The 15,925-nt window shown below is 44.1% G+C and overlaps 1 protein-coding gene across 26 annotated transcripts in view; it reads right to left on the reverse strand.

Annotated features, from left to right (window-relative positions):
• Positions 1-15,925, reverse strand: part of nrxn3a (neurexin 3a) — a 444,245-nt gene that overhangs the window by 124,283 nt on the left and 304,037 nt on the right. The window lies entirely within an intron of this gene.

The following is a 15,925-nucleotide window of genomic DNA, read 5'->3' on the forward strand; positions in this document are numbered from 1 at the left end:
TTCATAGGCATGACTTTTGTGTGTATGCATGTGTGTGTGCTTGTATGTGAGTGTGCGTGTGTGAGCGTATATGTGTGTGGGCATGCTTGCGTCTTGTGCATGTTTGATGGCATGCATGTGTGTATTCTAAGGCTATGAGGGCCAGCTGGCTCTACCTCTCCCTCTCTAGTTGTGTGTCAAGTAGAACAGCTGGCCCTCAGTGGGAGCATGGCCACATCACATAAACATTTACATAACATTTGCATTTAAGTCCCAGCATTTGCACTTCAGACAGGCCTACTGTAGAGCGCACACTACACAGGGTACATATACTATTTACAAAGTATCAATGCATCAGAACGCAGTAGGCGTTGCAATTATATCACTCATCTCTTCTCACAGTCCATCATAATCAAGAAAGCTCCAACAATACACCGTCGATGGTCTTATTTTACTTCTGATGGTTAAATAAGCAGCACCAGGCATGCCTCAGTTCTTGGTTGACCTGTGATACTGAATAATATATGCAATCATTACTCAATTAATTAATGAAGAACCATTTGGCTTCAGAAGTGCCCTTGCAGCCTTGTTGAGGGGCGCTTCAGAGGTTAAGCAATATATACTTCCCAGTTGTAAAAGACGAAAGAGAGACCGTTTGATGGAGGCAAGATGTTGAATTTTGAGACTTTGCAGTGTACATGTCCAACCCACATATCTTCTGTTGATGGCATGGAGCAGTTTGATAAAAAATGTAGAGGAATTTTGTTTCACCTCAAGCGCAGCAAATTGACTCAACAAGAACTGCAACGCTGCTGGGTTTTCCCGATAAAACAGTTTCCTGTGTGTATCAAGAATGGTCCACCACCAAAGGACATCCAGCTAACTTGACACAACTGTAGGAAGCATTGGCATCAACATTGCACCTTGTAGAGTCTGTGCCACGATGAATTGAGGCAGTTCTGAGGGCAAAAGGAGGTGCAACTCAATATAAGGAAGGTGTTCCTAATGTTTGGTACACTCAGCTTAGTATAAAGTACGGTTTTAATGGAAAGTGGTCAAAGGGAGTTACATAATTTTAGATAGATTGGTAGATGGATAGATAAACCAGCATCAGGTGGCAGCGATGGAACATCATAAACCAGATTATGAAATAATAAAAAGTCTGTGGGCTCCATCTGATTAAGACAACACAGCATGGCCATTTCCCATCCTGCTGCCCCGCAGAAATGCATGATGGGATTGGCCTGAGCCCAGGCCCAGGCGGTGATGGTCTTGCCAGCATTGGGGTGAGACGCTGTGCCAAAGATTATCTATTATATTGACAAAATATCCGAGTGGCCGCTCTAACAATGGAAATGCATGTCCTCAATGATTTTAGGCAGATCAGGTGGAACCATTCTAGCCAATGAGAAGGCAGACACGTGAGCGAACAACAGGCACAACTGAGTTGTTTTCTCTAAGTTGCCGGAATGCCACACTCATCCACTTATATCTGTATATTTGAAACAGCATAAACATTATGAAACTTCTATTAGATCAAATAAACCTCCCGTAATTTGTCACTCTCATATAGACCACCACACAAAAACGGGCTTCTCTCACGAGGACAGATTTTGGGCGGAGTAAATCCTCTCGCTTCCCCTCTTCCTCTCTGGCTGTACCCTATGACTGGCTGCTCCATGGCTGATATACTTATCTTGTTCTCATTAAGAGGAAGTCCAGTCACTGTTACTAGTAAAATATTCTGCATGAAAGATAGCTGAAAAAGAAGAATGGGTATTTACGGTTTTCTACTCGAACGCCATAATTAACTGATGTGTGACGGTACTCTAATAAGCTGTCCAAGAATGGGTCGGGAGATCTTCTATTGGAATGATCATTATACAGTATTTCACTGACTGAATGAATAAGGATCTCAAAACCCTTCATCATGCTTATAGAAAAGAGAGTTAGATAACTCCACTCAGAGTTACGCAAGCGGGGATAAAGTGCATTATCAATAATTGAGCTTAGGAGTGACTGTGACTCTTGGCGTTCTTATCAGAATCAGAGAGGGGGATTACTTAGACATCTTAAGATGTCACACGACGGCAAGACGTATTTAGAAGATCCACTTCACAAAGACCAACAAAAATAAAAGAGGCAACATCATCGTGAGCTAATTTCAAGTTTCAACAAACTTTTTCAATTAGTTCAAATACACTTTTCCCAAATGACAGCAAGTTGTTTTAGCATTTAGACACCGACCTAGACACGCAATGACGCAGACGCTTTTTAAAACAATGAAAGATCCGAAAAGTGCCTTCCTTTGTGCATATTGATGAGCATGATTCATTTTCTTCATAACGCATTCCAGGTATGCGCGTAAATTAATAATGTGGCAGAACGTTTTTTTTAAAAAGAAGAGAAGATGGCCTGAACCGCTAACAGCTCCACAAAAGAGGTTCTCTTTTCAACGCGACGACGTGTGAACCTGTAATAGAATAATATGGCTTTAAAACGACTAATGGGTATAGTCAGAGAAACCTGACAGGCGATTCAGCTGGGAAGACAGCTCCCCGAGAAAAGAAGACAAGACCGATGGTTTGGTTTGAATTTCCATGAACTGATGCAAAGACTGGATAATGGCTTTCTAAGAATTGTTATAAAAAGAAATGCACCACTTATGGTTTCAATGTAATGTTCTGTGACGATGTGCGCTGAGAGTCGGGAAGCAAGTTCAGGGAGTGAGTGTTTTAATAAATAAACGCAACATCATACAAAACAAGAAAACACTAACAGCACACAGACATGAAACAGAAACAATAACGCCTGGGGAAGGAACCAACGGGAGTGACATATATGGTGAAGGTAATCAGGGAGGTGATGGAGTCCGGGAGAGTCTGATGACACGCAGGTGCGCGTAACGATGGTGAGCAGCCTGGTGACCTAGAGGCAGGAGAGGGAGCACACGTGACATTACCCCTTCCCCGACGCGTGGCTCCTGCCGCAGGACGCCGACCAAAATGACGATCCTGGGGATCAGGAGCGGACCAGTCACATCCGCTGAGGCGCGGGAAACTTGTCAATCCGGCTGAGACGCAGGAGCATGACGACCTAGAGCGCCGGAGAGAGAGCATACGTGACGGTACCCCCTCCCCAGTGCGTTCGGCTCCAGCCACAGGACGCCAATCAAAGGGACAATCCCAGGGATCAGGAGCAGAACGGTTACCCCTGCTGATGCGCAGGAATCTGTTGCCGGCTGGGGCACGGGAACCTGACAGACCGGTTGAGGCAGGGGAGCCTGACGATCTGGCTGAGGCATGAGAGCCTGACGAGCCGGTGGAAGCAGGGGAGCCTGGCGATCCGGCGAAGGCATGAAAGCCTGACGAGCCGGCTGAGGCAGGGGAGCCTGGCGATCCGGCTGAGGCATGAGAGCCTGACGAGCCAGTGGAGGCAGGGGAGCCTGACGATCTGTCTGAGGCATGAGAGCCTGTAGCGGCTCCAGGACCCAACGTCATTCCCACTGAAATAAATAAATAAGTAAAAACTTCCTGATGCTTCCCTTAGGTGAGGCATTATTCTGTACCGATGTGCGCTGAGAGTCGGGAGGCAAGTTCAGGGAGTGCATATTTTAATAAATAAACACAACATAATACAAAACAAGAAACACTAACAGCACACAGACATGACACACCAACGGGAGTGACATATATAGTGAAGGTAGTAATCAGGGAGGTGATGGAGTCCAGGTGAGTCTGAAGACGCGCAGGTGCACGTAATGATGGTGACAGGTGTGCGCCATAACGAGCAGCCTGGTGACCTAGAGGCCGGAGAGGGAGCACATGTGACATGTTCTGACCCAGAGCAAAAGCTTTACCACCATCACCCCATACTACATTTGATCAAAACCTGGCATTCGATTCCAATAAAACCACCATAGTTTTCTTCTCTATTGAAGGCCAGAGGTGTTTACTTACGTCTCAGCATGGCCTTTATCCAGCCCGGAGGGTTGCCAGTTCAAATCCCAGATGTGACTGGAAATATCTTGTGGAAAGTGAGCTGGCAACCAAAGGGTTGCTAATATCAAAGACGCCTAGATGCCACTGTCTGTCGTTGTGCCCTTGAGCAAGGAACTTTACCCCCACAACAACAGCGCCCATCACTCTCCTTCTTGGTCAAATAGCCCTTACACAGCCCAGAGGTCTGTTGGGTCATTGTCCTGTTGGAAAACAAATTTTAGTCCCACTAAGCGCAAACAAGATGGGATGGCGTATCACTGGAGAATGCTGTGGTAGCCATGCTGGTTAACTGTGCCTTGAATTCTAAATAAATCACAGACCACGTCAACAGCAAAGCACCCCCACACTTCATGCTTCATGGTGGGAACCACACATGCGGAGATCATCCGTTCACCTACTCTGTGTCTCACAAAGAAACCAAAAATCTCAAATTTGGATTCATCAGAGCAAAGGACAGATTTCCACCAGTCAAATGTCCATTGCTTGTGTTTCTTGGCCAAAGCAACTCTCATTTTCTTATTGGTGTCCTTTGGTAGTGGTTTCTTACCAACAATTCGACAATGAAGGCCTGATTCACGCAGTCTCCTCTGAACAGTTGATTTTGAGATGTGTCTGTTACTCTGTGAAGCATTTATTTGGGCTGCAATCTGAGGCTGGTAATGAACTTATCCTCTGTAGCAGAGGTAACTCTGGGTCTTCCTTTCCTGTGGCGATCCTCACGAGAGCCAGTGTCATCATAGCGCTTGAGGGTTTTTGCGACTACACTTAAGACACTTTCAAAGTTCTTGAAATATTCCGGATTGACTGACCTTCATGCCTTCAAGTAATGATGGACTGTCGTTTCTCTTTGCTTATTTGAGCTGTTCTTGCCATAATATGGACTTGGTCTTTTACCAAATAGGGCTATCTTTTGTATACCAACCCTAACTTGTCACAACACAACTGATTGGCTCAAATGTATGAAGGAAAGAAATTCCACAAATGATCTTTTACCAAGGCACACCTGTTAATTGAAATGCATTCCAAGTGACTACCTCATGATGCTGGAGGAGAGAATGCCAAGAATGTGCAAAGCTGTCATCAAGGCAAAGGGTGGCTACTTGGAAGAATCTCAAATATAAAATAGATTTTGAATTGTTTAACACTTTTTTGGTTACAAAATGATTCCATATGTGTTATTTCATAGTTTTGATGTCTTCACTATTATCCTAAAATGTATAAAATAGTAAACATTAAGAAAAACCCTAGAATGGGTAGGTGTGTCCATACATTTGACTGGTACTGTATGTGTATATGTGTGTATTTCGGAGAGGTTGGGTTAAAAGAGGAAGTTGAATTTCAGTCGGACCTTCTGTGCAATTGACCAATAAAGTGATCTTCATCTCGTCATAGTGGTTGAAATTATGTTCCATATTTGTCCGAATTAAGGTGTCAATAACTCACGCACAAACACACAAGCCTGCGCGTCATAGCACACTCGACCTCATGCATGTAAGATGAGAGCGTGTGGTGGTTTGCTCTGATCTACTCAAGATCATATCAGATTCTTTACCATTCTACACGCCGCTCATCTCATATACGATATGAAAACGGTACACACACACAGCCATGTACGCACGCAGATATGCACACAGACAAGTCATCACTTGTATACATACATATGTTTACTTGTCTCCACGGACACACAAACACAAAAACACACACACTCACACTCCGAAAGACTTTCCAAGACATAGCAATCTGCACACGTGGACACAGACACGCACACACAATCCCAGATCTCATACAGTTTCTAAAATGGAAAGCTTTAAGCAGTTCAAGCCCCCCATGGGATGATCTTGAGAGAGGAGCAGAAGTATTGTGAGAGAGTCGAGGGCTTTGACATCTATCAGCTGAGCAATTGGATTCCAGATCTTCTTAGATAAGAGACTGATTGGAGTGGGAGTTTAGTGGTGTGTGTGAGAGAGAGAGAGAGAGCGAGAGAGAGAGAGAGAGAGAGAGAGAGAGAGAGAGAGAGAGAGAGAGAGAGAGAGAGAGAGAGAGAGAGACTGACGACAGTGCGACAAACATCCGTCTCCCCCACCTTCACAAAGCCAACCATTTTGCCATTTATCAGCAGTTAACACGATTACATTAAGACTGATGCATGGAAATTAGGCCAATTAGTTAGATATAAACCCAGCTAAAATCAAAGGGAAACTGAGCGATGAACCATAGAGTGATGCCAAATCATACGTAAGCTTCCTGTACTATTACCCACTGTTGATCACTGGTATGTGGGCCAGAGCTGTGGTCAATTCTATTTCATTTCCTTGGAACTCAGCTTGGAAATGTCTCCATAGCAGAGTTGGGGTCAATTCCATTTCAATTCCAGTCAGTGGAATTTAACATGGAGTATTCCTATTGAGCTGTAATGCCATTCCCGAGTTGACACGAGGTTACTTTGGATGAATTGGGATGAATGACCCTAACTCTCATTACCAGTCCTGTAGGTGGGTTGATATCACCATGAATAAACAGCAGAGGAACCATCTTTCAGGCACTGATGATTACATATGGCAGTTATGTACTGCTTGTTGTGCACAGCATGTCTCTTCCCGGGAGTTATTCCTCTCCTCCTTCCCCCCTTTTCTGCTGTCACACTGTGACTACAGGGGAGTAACGTTACGGCTCAGAGCGACGGGGAATGAAGATACCGCTCGGAGAGCGAGGGAGGAAAGGGAGGGGAGAGGAGGTGGAGGGGAGAAAGAGCTAGATTGGAGGGGAGGGTACAGCCGAGCAATATCAAAAGTGTCACCGTGTGGTGTAGCATCGCAGCTGGTGAAAATGGGATAAACTGGGGAGGCAGAGAGGAGAGATGGGATTTTGATAGAGCCTGTTTTGTAGACGCCACCTTTAGACCTCAAAAGAACATCATTTTCAAAGAAACTCTGCCCACAGTTCTCTGAGGTGTGCTTCCCCACGACAGGGGGGGGGGGGGGTTGCGGGGCTGACCACAGCTACCAAAGTACAGAGACTGACAGAATTCATGAGGAGAGATGACTTATGCACAAATTGAGGAGGGGGGGTAAGACTTGTACAATGAGGAGAGAGACACACATCACGTGTACCACAGAACTTTTCAAGGGACCCGTCTTTCATGTGAAATAGATCACTGATTTGATGATGAAAACATCATAGTTACAGTATGCATATCATTCATCATATATATCAAATCAAAGTCTCCAGTTATAGTAATCGATGTAAGTTAAGTGTGGGAGCTGTGTCTTGCTGACCCACAGAATGCCAGATAGCCTTGTCAAAGCCAGACCAGGTTGAGTACCAGACAAAAGGAGTCATTGATACACAACCCTTAGTTGTGATCATTTCTCAGATGGCGTAGTCAGCTTGGGACCGTTTCTTTTGTTTATACATTGTGGAGTCCAACAGCTTGCCGGGCCATCTGTAGGAAATGGCTGTGAGGACCGGGGAGACCTAAGGGAGGTTGGCGAGATAGCCGGGGCTGCAGTACAATGTGCCGTTTCAGCATCTCCTTCTTCCAATTGTTTGCAGTTTGTTTGGTTCTTTGGGGACTTACAAAATTGTATTCCTTTTAAAAATAGGGACCATTGAAAGGAGGGATAGCTTACATGCCACATGAAAATGCCATGGCGGCAGGTAGCCTAGTGGTTAGAGCGTTGGACTTTGGCTTCTTACTGCATTCGCGTAACAGGCAGGCTTCTCATATGGCAGATGGATAGAGCGTTGGACTAGTTAACCGAAAGGTTGCAAGATCGAATCCCTGAACTGACAAAGTCAAAATCTGCCCCTGAACAAGGCAGTTAACCCACTGTTCCTAGGATGTCATTGAAAATAAGAATTTGTTCTTAACTGACTTGCCTAGTTAAAAAAATATACTAAATCTTATGCAATCAGAAAGAAAAAACAATTGAATATATATTAGGGCGGGCTGTTGCAGTGACCATATTACTGCCACACCAGCAGGCATGAGTCATGACCTCAGTCAAATTCCTGTGACTGTTGAGTCACTATAATCTCCTTTTATGCACTCTGGTCGCTCTTGGCCTGGTACTCAGGTCTCTATTGTCCCTCTAACCACTCTGACATCAATGAAATGCAATGAAAATCACATCAAACACAAAATCAAAACAGTATCATGCTTTAAAAACGCACCTCACTGTAATAGATCAATTTGAAGAAAGAAGTTCAACAACAGGTTGAAACTGAGTGGAAAACAGGGTCGTTGTGGATGATGTTGGATGAATTCAAAACAACCATACACATATTACAGCTCATGCATACGCAATGATTGCGCCGTTATACAAGACACAGTTTAATAGCCTACCGCATATTACGCAGGCAGAAAAAACACCCCAAAAACCATAGATTTAAGATATCTTTGGTACATAATTGGTCTAGACTATATTCTAAAAATGAAACCAATTCTAGTATTGGCCTTTGAGTGTGGACTGTATTATGATGCATACTGGATGGTCTGGTAACCTTACGCTACGCTCCAAACATTTTATACCTGAGTCTGGGAGAGAACATATAGGACTACGGTAGACGATGCTGTTGGTTAATTGACTGTGCATGGCGGCTTACAGAGTACTGAGTTAAGAGTACTGAGTTAACCTACAATGAACGTTTGTATTTGATTTTGAATAGCCTAGTAATTGGGCTTTTTTTCTCATTTTAATAGGCTGACACAGTACCTTCAGCCACATAATATCTCACCAACGTGTGCGTTTCCATCTCCTCTTTCTCCTTCATTCCTTTCTCGTGAGAGCGGACTGTCAACAGTTTAATGAAATATGTTTAGTTGTGCAAACATGTTGCTATCGATGTTCCCGAACAGATTTCACTTGGTTTACCAAATGAAGCACTGGGTAGCTACAAGAACAGCGTTAGAGAGGCCATGGCATAGAGAGTTTGGCCGGAATATTACCTATCGCGAAGCAAAAGGCTGAATGGTCCTGAAACAGTGGAAAATGCGTGGAATGAAATACGTCTTCTTATAGGGCCAGATATTTCTATACGCAATCCCGTTTGAAAGCAGAGTTTTGATGGTTGCCACTAAGATGAGGAGGATCCTAGCCTATTTATTTCTCAGCTGCTTATATTGAGCACATGCTCTGTTCTGCATAATTGAAAAACGAACCATTATTCGAGTGCATATCTTTTTTACCCTGCCCATTTGATAATGGTCCATTCCAAATCGGAACTACTTTTACATATCAGTAAAAATGTCAGATTAAATTGAGAATAAACAGTCTGATGGGTGAAAATATGATCACTTAATGAGAGAACAGCGTGTGCAGCCCGAGGCAAGGAACAGAGCGCAAACTTTCAATTGCCCATAGTGGCATCATGCAGCCCAAATACAATATGTTTTGATTTCTAAGACAAATTATGAGGTTCGGCTCATTCACAACTAAAGTTGCCAAATAACTCTAAATCTAGCTCATAGGACCTGTTTCAAATGATTACTTTTACACTCAACATAGCCCTTTCATATCGTATCCAACTCGTTCTGGAATAGGAAAAATAGATTTTCTATTTTATTCAGCTTATATTCTTATTACTATAAAATCATATAATATAAAATAACGGCACTTCTAAGCAAATTTGGTCTGCTAAATTAACTAGCCTACAGCCTGTGGCAATGGCGCATGGCCAAATAACATACAGTATGACAGAATCCGAGCCCGAGGGTTTAGTAGTCACATGCACAGGGTTGCAGGTGTGATCGCAGTGTACAGTGAAAATCCAACAAGCAGGACTAAATTTTAAACAATTATGAAAATGGTAATAAAAAAACAACAAAAGAAACAGAAATAGCACTAAATACATAATACCAACTTTGGCAGTGGTGACTAAATAACAGCTGTGGCTGACTCATATTCCGTTCTTCTGAAATAAATGTTATTCAAATCATAATGTTTATTTAGACCTGCCTAAACTAAATCATGGATTTATTGTGAGGGTGTATACTAAATTGATTTCTTAAATGGTTTTAATGTAGCTGTTCCAAAGTGGCTTGTATGGTGGAAGCTTGGAGATGGTAAACGTGTTAATGTTAATTAACGGTCAATTACCGTGAGACCGGCAGTAATTTGCATGACAATAACCCGCTGACAACATTTCACAGAGCTAAATAACAAGTCTGCACAAATATGACATTTGGCAAGTGTACTGTGCATCCGAACTCACACACGTGTTTGCACAGATGTAGGATACGCCTTCAGACTACAGGTAATGAGATCAAACAGTCTCGAGGGCAGAATGACATCAGGGGCCACGGGAATCATTGCTACAGCTCGCACTGCCATCTGCACAAGACAGCTTCTATGACAGAGGAGTCAATTGGCCAGGGGTGGTTGGCCTGATAGCTGGGCCACAGTCAGAGCACAATGTGCTATTTCAGTGGATTCTCAGTCCGCAGGCAGGCAGCGAGGCTACCCTGGGACAGCATAACTGCTGCTGTCATGGCTTCCCTGCGTCTGCGTGGCTAATCAACAATAGGTGGTTTGTAATGGACCGTGGCCTGCCTTGAAGTCCCTTCCGAAGCAGCTGGAACCGGTTTGCTCGGTGTGTCAGCGACTGTCAGCAATTCCACTGCAGGAAATGCAGTAGTGGAGTCTGATGTTCTCTAAGGTAGCCTACTGTTACCGTAAAGACAGGCACATGAGGTGTAGTGGATGTATTAATACCATAGACATAACTGCTGGTAAAGTTGACTGCTGATCAGATACTGCAAGTAAACTCCAAAGACTGGTGGGTGCTTTAGAGGGGTTGTTAAGGAGCATCTCTCTAGTCAGTGGCTTTTGAAGGTGGGATGTTGGACAGAGGAATGAGATGGGTGGATTCTAGTATTGGTACAGTACCCACCCCCCACCACCAGCCTTTTCAATGTAAAGGACTTTGAGCGGCTGGACAAATAATATGTGATCCAGTAACAGAGATGGGGAGCAGGGTGACATGGTCGGAGACTTTGGGATAGTTAACGGATCACCGTAAGGTTCAATCCCATCACCACGGAAACATGAGTGACAGGGAAGGTCAGAGTTCCGAGTGTTCTGAGGTGACGCAAGATTCCCCTCCTTTCAGAAGGAGCCTTCAAACGGAAAAATGATTTTCCGATGAAGAGGAGGGTGTAAAAGGGGGGATAATTTATGAGGGGAGATATGAACTGGTGATCTGGTGAAGTCGCCCACGTCTCACAGGTAACTGACAGAGGAAAGGCTTTGCGCGGTGGAGACTGGACACAACGAGAACAGAGAGAGAGGTGAAAAGGGAGAAAGACGGAGAGGTCGGAGAGAAAAGCAAACAACACTTCGAGACTCATCTCTGCATCACCATCCAATAATGTTCAAGCGCAATCGATCCATGTGAAAAAGGAAACATTACTGCATGTTGGCTAACCGAACCTGTTTGAAGATGTCTAGTTTATATCTGGTCATTCTGTGACAGGTAGACTTTCACACTAATCACCACAATCACTGCTAGAAAAATAAAACCATTTCCACTTGTATTAAAAGTGGCCAAATCACTTAAACCTAGCTTTAGGCTTAAATTTATTCCCTCTTAGGAAAGACTTCAAACACCTGGCGGGGAATCACGCCATTAGCATTTCCGTAGCACCACTAGCCCCGACACCCCATCGCAGTGTGACACTGATTGTTCACCCCAGATAATTGGCCATTACTTTTACTTTTGTGCTCGTATTCCCGTCTGTGATTTGATAAGGTTATATCAAGACAAATAGCACAATTTACAGGGAGCCATTTCACCCCAAAAATTATTGAGAAATGTACTTGAGCTGGGGTTATTTTTTTCTCCCTCCCTCTAAAGCGTGTCCATTTTAAGCGTTCGGTAATGAAATAAAAACGGATTTAACTTTCTGCGGGCTCTTAAAAATGGGATTTATTTTATCAGAGGGGACCAATAATGGCTGATGTCACACTGTGATAATATCGCAAAGGTTTTCCAATTAGTTTCAATAGGAACAATCTGTGTTTTGACATTTTTCTCAAAGACAAAAAGAAACGTAACGGCATAGAAGACAAGGCGATAACCTCGTCCATAGAGGGGACTTTCTGTCTGAGATGTCGACAGCTATAAAGAGATGGATCTTGGCCTTTAATGTAATCTGGAGTATCAGTAATGTGTGACTTAATGGTCATTGTCTCCTGGCCTTTGTGGCCTCGCTCTGTAATGTAACATAAATCCTCATTAGAGAGAACCTTTCTGGGTGTATTAGGGCCTCACACTCAGATGACTTTCTTGGTCGTTGTCAGCAGCTTTCTTAGCCAGCTTGTTTAGAAAGTCTTGTGTGTATGTGGGAGGACTTGATGTGTTGTCTGGTCAGCAGCCTGACCTCTCTGTATGTCTCATGTAAACTGTCAGGCTGTGTGGAGAGGTGAAAAGGGTTCAGCCATTAAGGGGCTGTGTGCAAATGCTTTTTCATATCTGATGAAGACTGCAAATTCTGAAATACTGAACCTGAGACAATGGACTCTCTGTTTTAGGGCATATTACTTATCATCGTCTTGCCATGAAATTATTAATTGATCCAACATGCTTTTGAGAGCTTTCAGTCCAAATGTAAGGCCAATTATATCACATTCGAAAATATGCGTGACAAAGGTGAGAAGAAACTATCGATTGATAGAACCTGAAGTGCAAAACTCTGTTAGCTTGTTTATAGCGATCGAAACCTCTGTAGACTGTTAGCTATGTTGGTTATCGTCACTTCAATAGGAATATAATTTATGGGAAAACTAACTGGGGCAGTGAGAGGGAGAACGAAAGAGAGTGAGGGCGAGAGAGAGAAAGAGAGAGGAAAAGCAAGAGAGACGCAATGAGGGAGAGGAGCAAAAGAGGGACAGATTTAGAGAGAAAGTGAGAGATAAAGAGATAGAGGGACTGCTGAGGAGTGAGGGGTAGAGAGAGGAGAAACTGAGATATTTGACAATGCAGATCTAATCCTTCTACTGTGTGAGTCATACAGACTAGTGTACTGGATCCTCTCGCTCTCGGACTCAACATGGATCAGAGGGTCTGTGTAAATCCATCTGATGTTTATCGTATCTAACATGAGATGCCGCTCCTCTTCTCACTTGTCTTCCTATATGGTGTGTGTAAGATGGAACTCCTATTGTTTGCCGTGACATGGGGGAACACCACAGTACCACAGCTGTTCCAGATCTTTATAACCACTTTCTCTTCAAATGTACCATTATACAATACCGACCAGGTGCAGGTTAAGTCAGGGATGTTGCATTGAAACTGATGAACAGTGTGTGTGTGTCCTAGGATGCTCACCGGTGGCTCCTGCTAACTGTTAACCCTTTGCACACACGTGCACACACACCCACACGCAGTTACTCACACATCAGCTTTTTTTCAATCTGGTGTGAAGAATATTGGAGAGAGAAAGAAAATAGAGAGGGAAGGGGGAGAGAGAAAAAGGTAGAGCAGAAAGATTGAGAAAGAGAGAGAGAGTGAGAAGGTAGGCCAGAGGTAATGTGGTGTGTGAGCCCCTGATAGCGCTGGTCTTTGTTTGGCCTCCGCTCTCCTCAACAACAATGACTACTGCCGCAGTGGATGAGCACACCTGAGTGTGTGTGTGTGTGTGTGTGTGTGTGTGTGTGTGTGTGTGTGTGTGTGTGTGTGTGTGTGTGTGTGTGTGTGTGTGTGTGTGTGTGTGTGTGTGTGTGTATGTGTGTGTGTGTACAATGCGCATTTGTGTGAGTCTTTTCTGGTCCTCTCTTGCTCTCTCTCGCTCTTCCCCCACTCTTGCTCTTCACTCTCTTTTGTGTGAAATAAGTCACTCTGCTAAACCTCTTTCCCTTTGAAGATGTGTTTAGAAGAAAGGGATGAAAGGAAATTAAAGAAAGGAGGAATGGCACATGAAAGGAGGAAAAACTGTTTTGCACTGGCAATTCATCCGGGGGAAAAACGGCAGGCGGTGCTTTGGACTGTGAATAAAACATTGACTATATGACAAGTCTTCTAGGGACAGAGGCAGACGGCAGCAAACAAACACGAGCACTGTGATTAGTTCTGCTCGTCCTTCTGCTTGGGAGCCAGCCTGATTTGACACAGACAGTTGGGAGTGTAAAGGAGTGTTTTATTTGGGGGAACACTGTGTTCTCAGTGAAATGTATGTGCGAACTTAACAAACCGTTTTGTTAAATTTGAAAATCTTCAAATCCTGGTATAGAGGTCCTGCTTGGCCCCAGCGATGTACTGGGCCGTATGCACTACCCTCTGTAGCGCCTTGCGGTCGGATGCTGAGCAGTTACCATACCAAGCAGTGATGCAGCCAGTCAGGATGCTCTCGATGGTGCAGCTAGAGAACTTTTTGAGCATCTGAGGGGGAATAGGTGTTGTCATGCCCTCTTCACGACTGTCTTGGTGTGTTTGGACCATGATAGTTTGTAGGTGATGTGGACACCAAGGAACTTGAGGCTCTCAACCTGCGCCACTACAGCCTCGTCGATGAGAATGGGGGCGTGCTTGGTCCTCCTTTACCTGTAGTTCACAATCATCTCCTTTGTCTTGCTCACGTTAAGAAAGAGGATGTTGTCCAGGCACAACACTGCCAGGTCTCTGACCTCCTCCGTTACTTTTGTCGAGGTGGGAAAGGGCAGTAGGGGAGATTGCGTCATCTGTGGATCTTTTGGAGTTGTATGTAAATTGTTGTGGGTCTAGTGTTTCTGGGATGATGGTGTTGATGTGAGCCATGACCAGCCTTTCGGGGCACTTCATGGCTACAGACGTGAAGGCTACCGGGTGGTAGTCACTTAGGCAGGTTACCCTGGCGTTCTTCAGCACATGGTCTATGGTGGTCTGCTTGAAACATGTAGGTATATCAAACTCGGTCAGGGAGATGTTGAAAATGTCAGCGCATGCTCTGAGTATGTGTACTGGCAATCTGTTTGGTCCTGTGTCCTTGTGAATGTTGACCTGTTTAAAGGTCTTACTCACATTGGCTACGGAGAGTGTGATCAGACAGTCGTACGGAACAGCTGGTACTCTCATGCATCGTTCAGTGTTGCTTGCCTCAAAGCGAGCATAGAAGGCATTTAGGTCGTCTGGTAGACTTGCATCACTGGGCAGCTCGCGGGCTGGGTTTCCCTTTGTAATCTGTTATAGTTTGCAAGCCTTGCCACATCCGATGAGCGTCAGAGCCTGTGTAGTAGGATTCAATCTGTATTGACACTTTGCCTGTTTGCCAAAAACGACTAGGTATTTTCATGAAATAAAAGGACCGATATGGACAAGTTAATAGTTAACAGGTATTTTGTGTATACAGTAGTGTGTATGTTTGTGTGTGTCTCTGTATGTATTTGTCCTTCGGGGTACGACTAGCTGTCTGTGTTCACCGCAGTGGTGGCAGGACTGATTTTACACCTGGTTGGGCGAGTGTGTGTTTGTGTGTGCATGTGTGTGTGAGACGGGGTTGATTTCATAGCTGGTTGGACGTGTCTCTGGCGGTCAGAAGTCCTAACTAGAACATGACAGAAATGCAGAAACGTTGCCTGAGAGAAGACAGAAAAGGATGGACAATTCATGGATGGCCGCACACATAAATGATCTTCTATAGGTGCTCGACTAGCTGTCATGTTTAGTGTGCTGGGGTTACAAAGAACATGTTTCTCATTGCATGCTAAATCAACCACGAATACACACTTTTACGAAGTAATTATGATCTGCAAAAGAGGGGACTAGGGAATGATTTATGATTACAGTAACAATTCAATATCATAAATGTTCAATTGCTTAATTAGATTTGCTGTTTGGCCCCTATTTGAATTAGAATCCTACTTACACTGCTATTTGAATTCAACTGATACAGAATGGATCTGTTGACAAGGGGATGGTTCTATGGATTTAAATGAACAGATAATACATATATCTTCAATGCCATTGAACTC

The sequence above is a fragment of the Salvelinus fontinalis genome, chromosome 15 (assembly GCF_029448725.1).
Source record: "Salvelinus fontinalis isolate EN_2023a chromosome 15, ASM2944872v1, whole genome shotgun sequence".
Lineage (NCBI taxonomy): Eukaryota > Metazoa > Chordata > Actinopteri > Salmoniformes > Salmonidae > Salvelinus > Salvelinus fontinalis.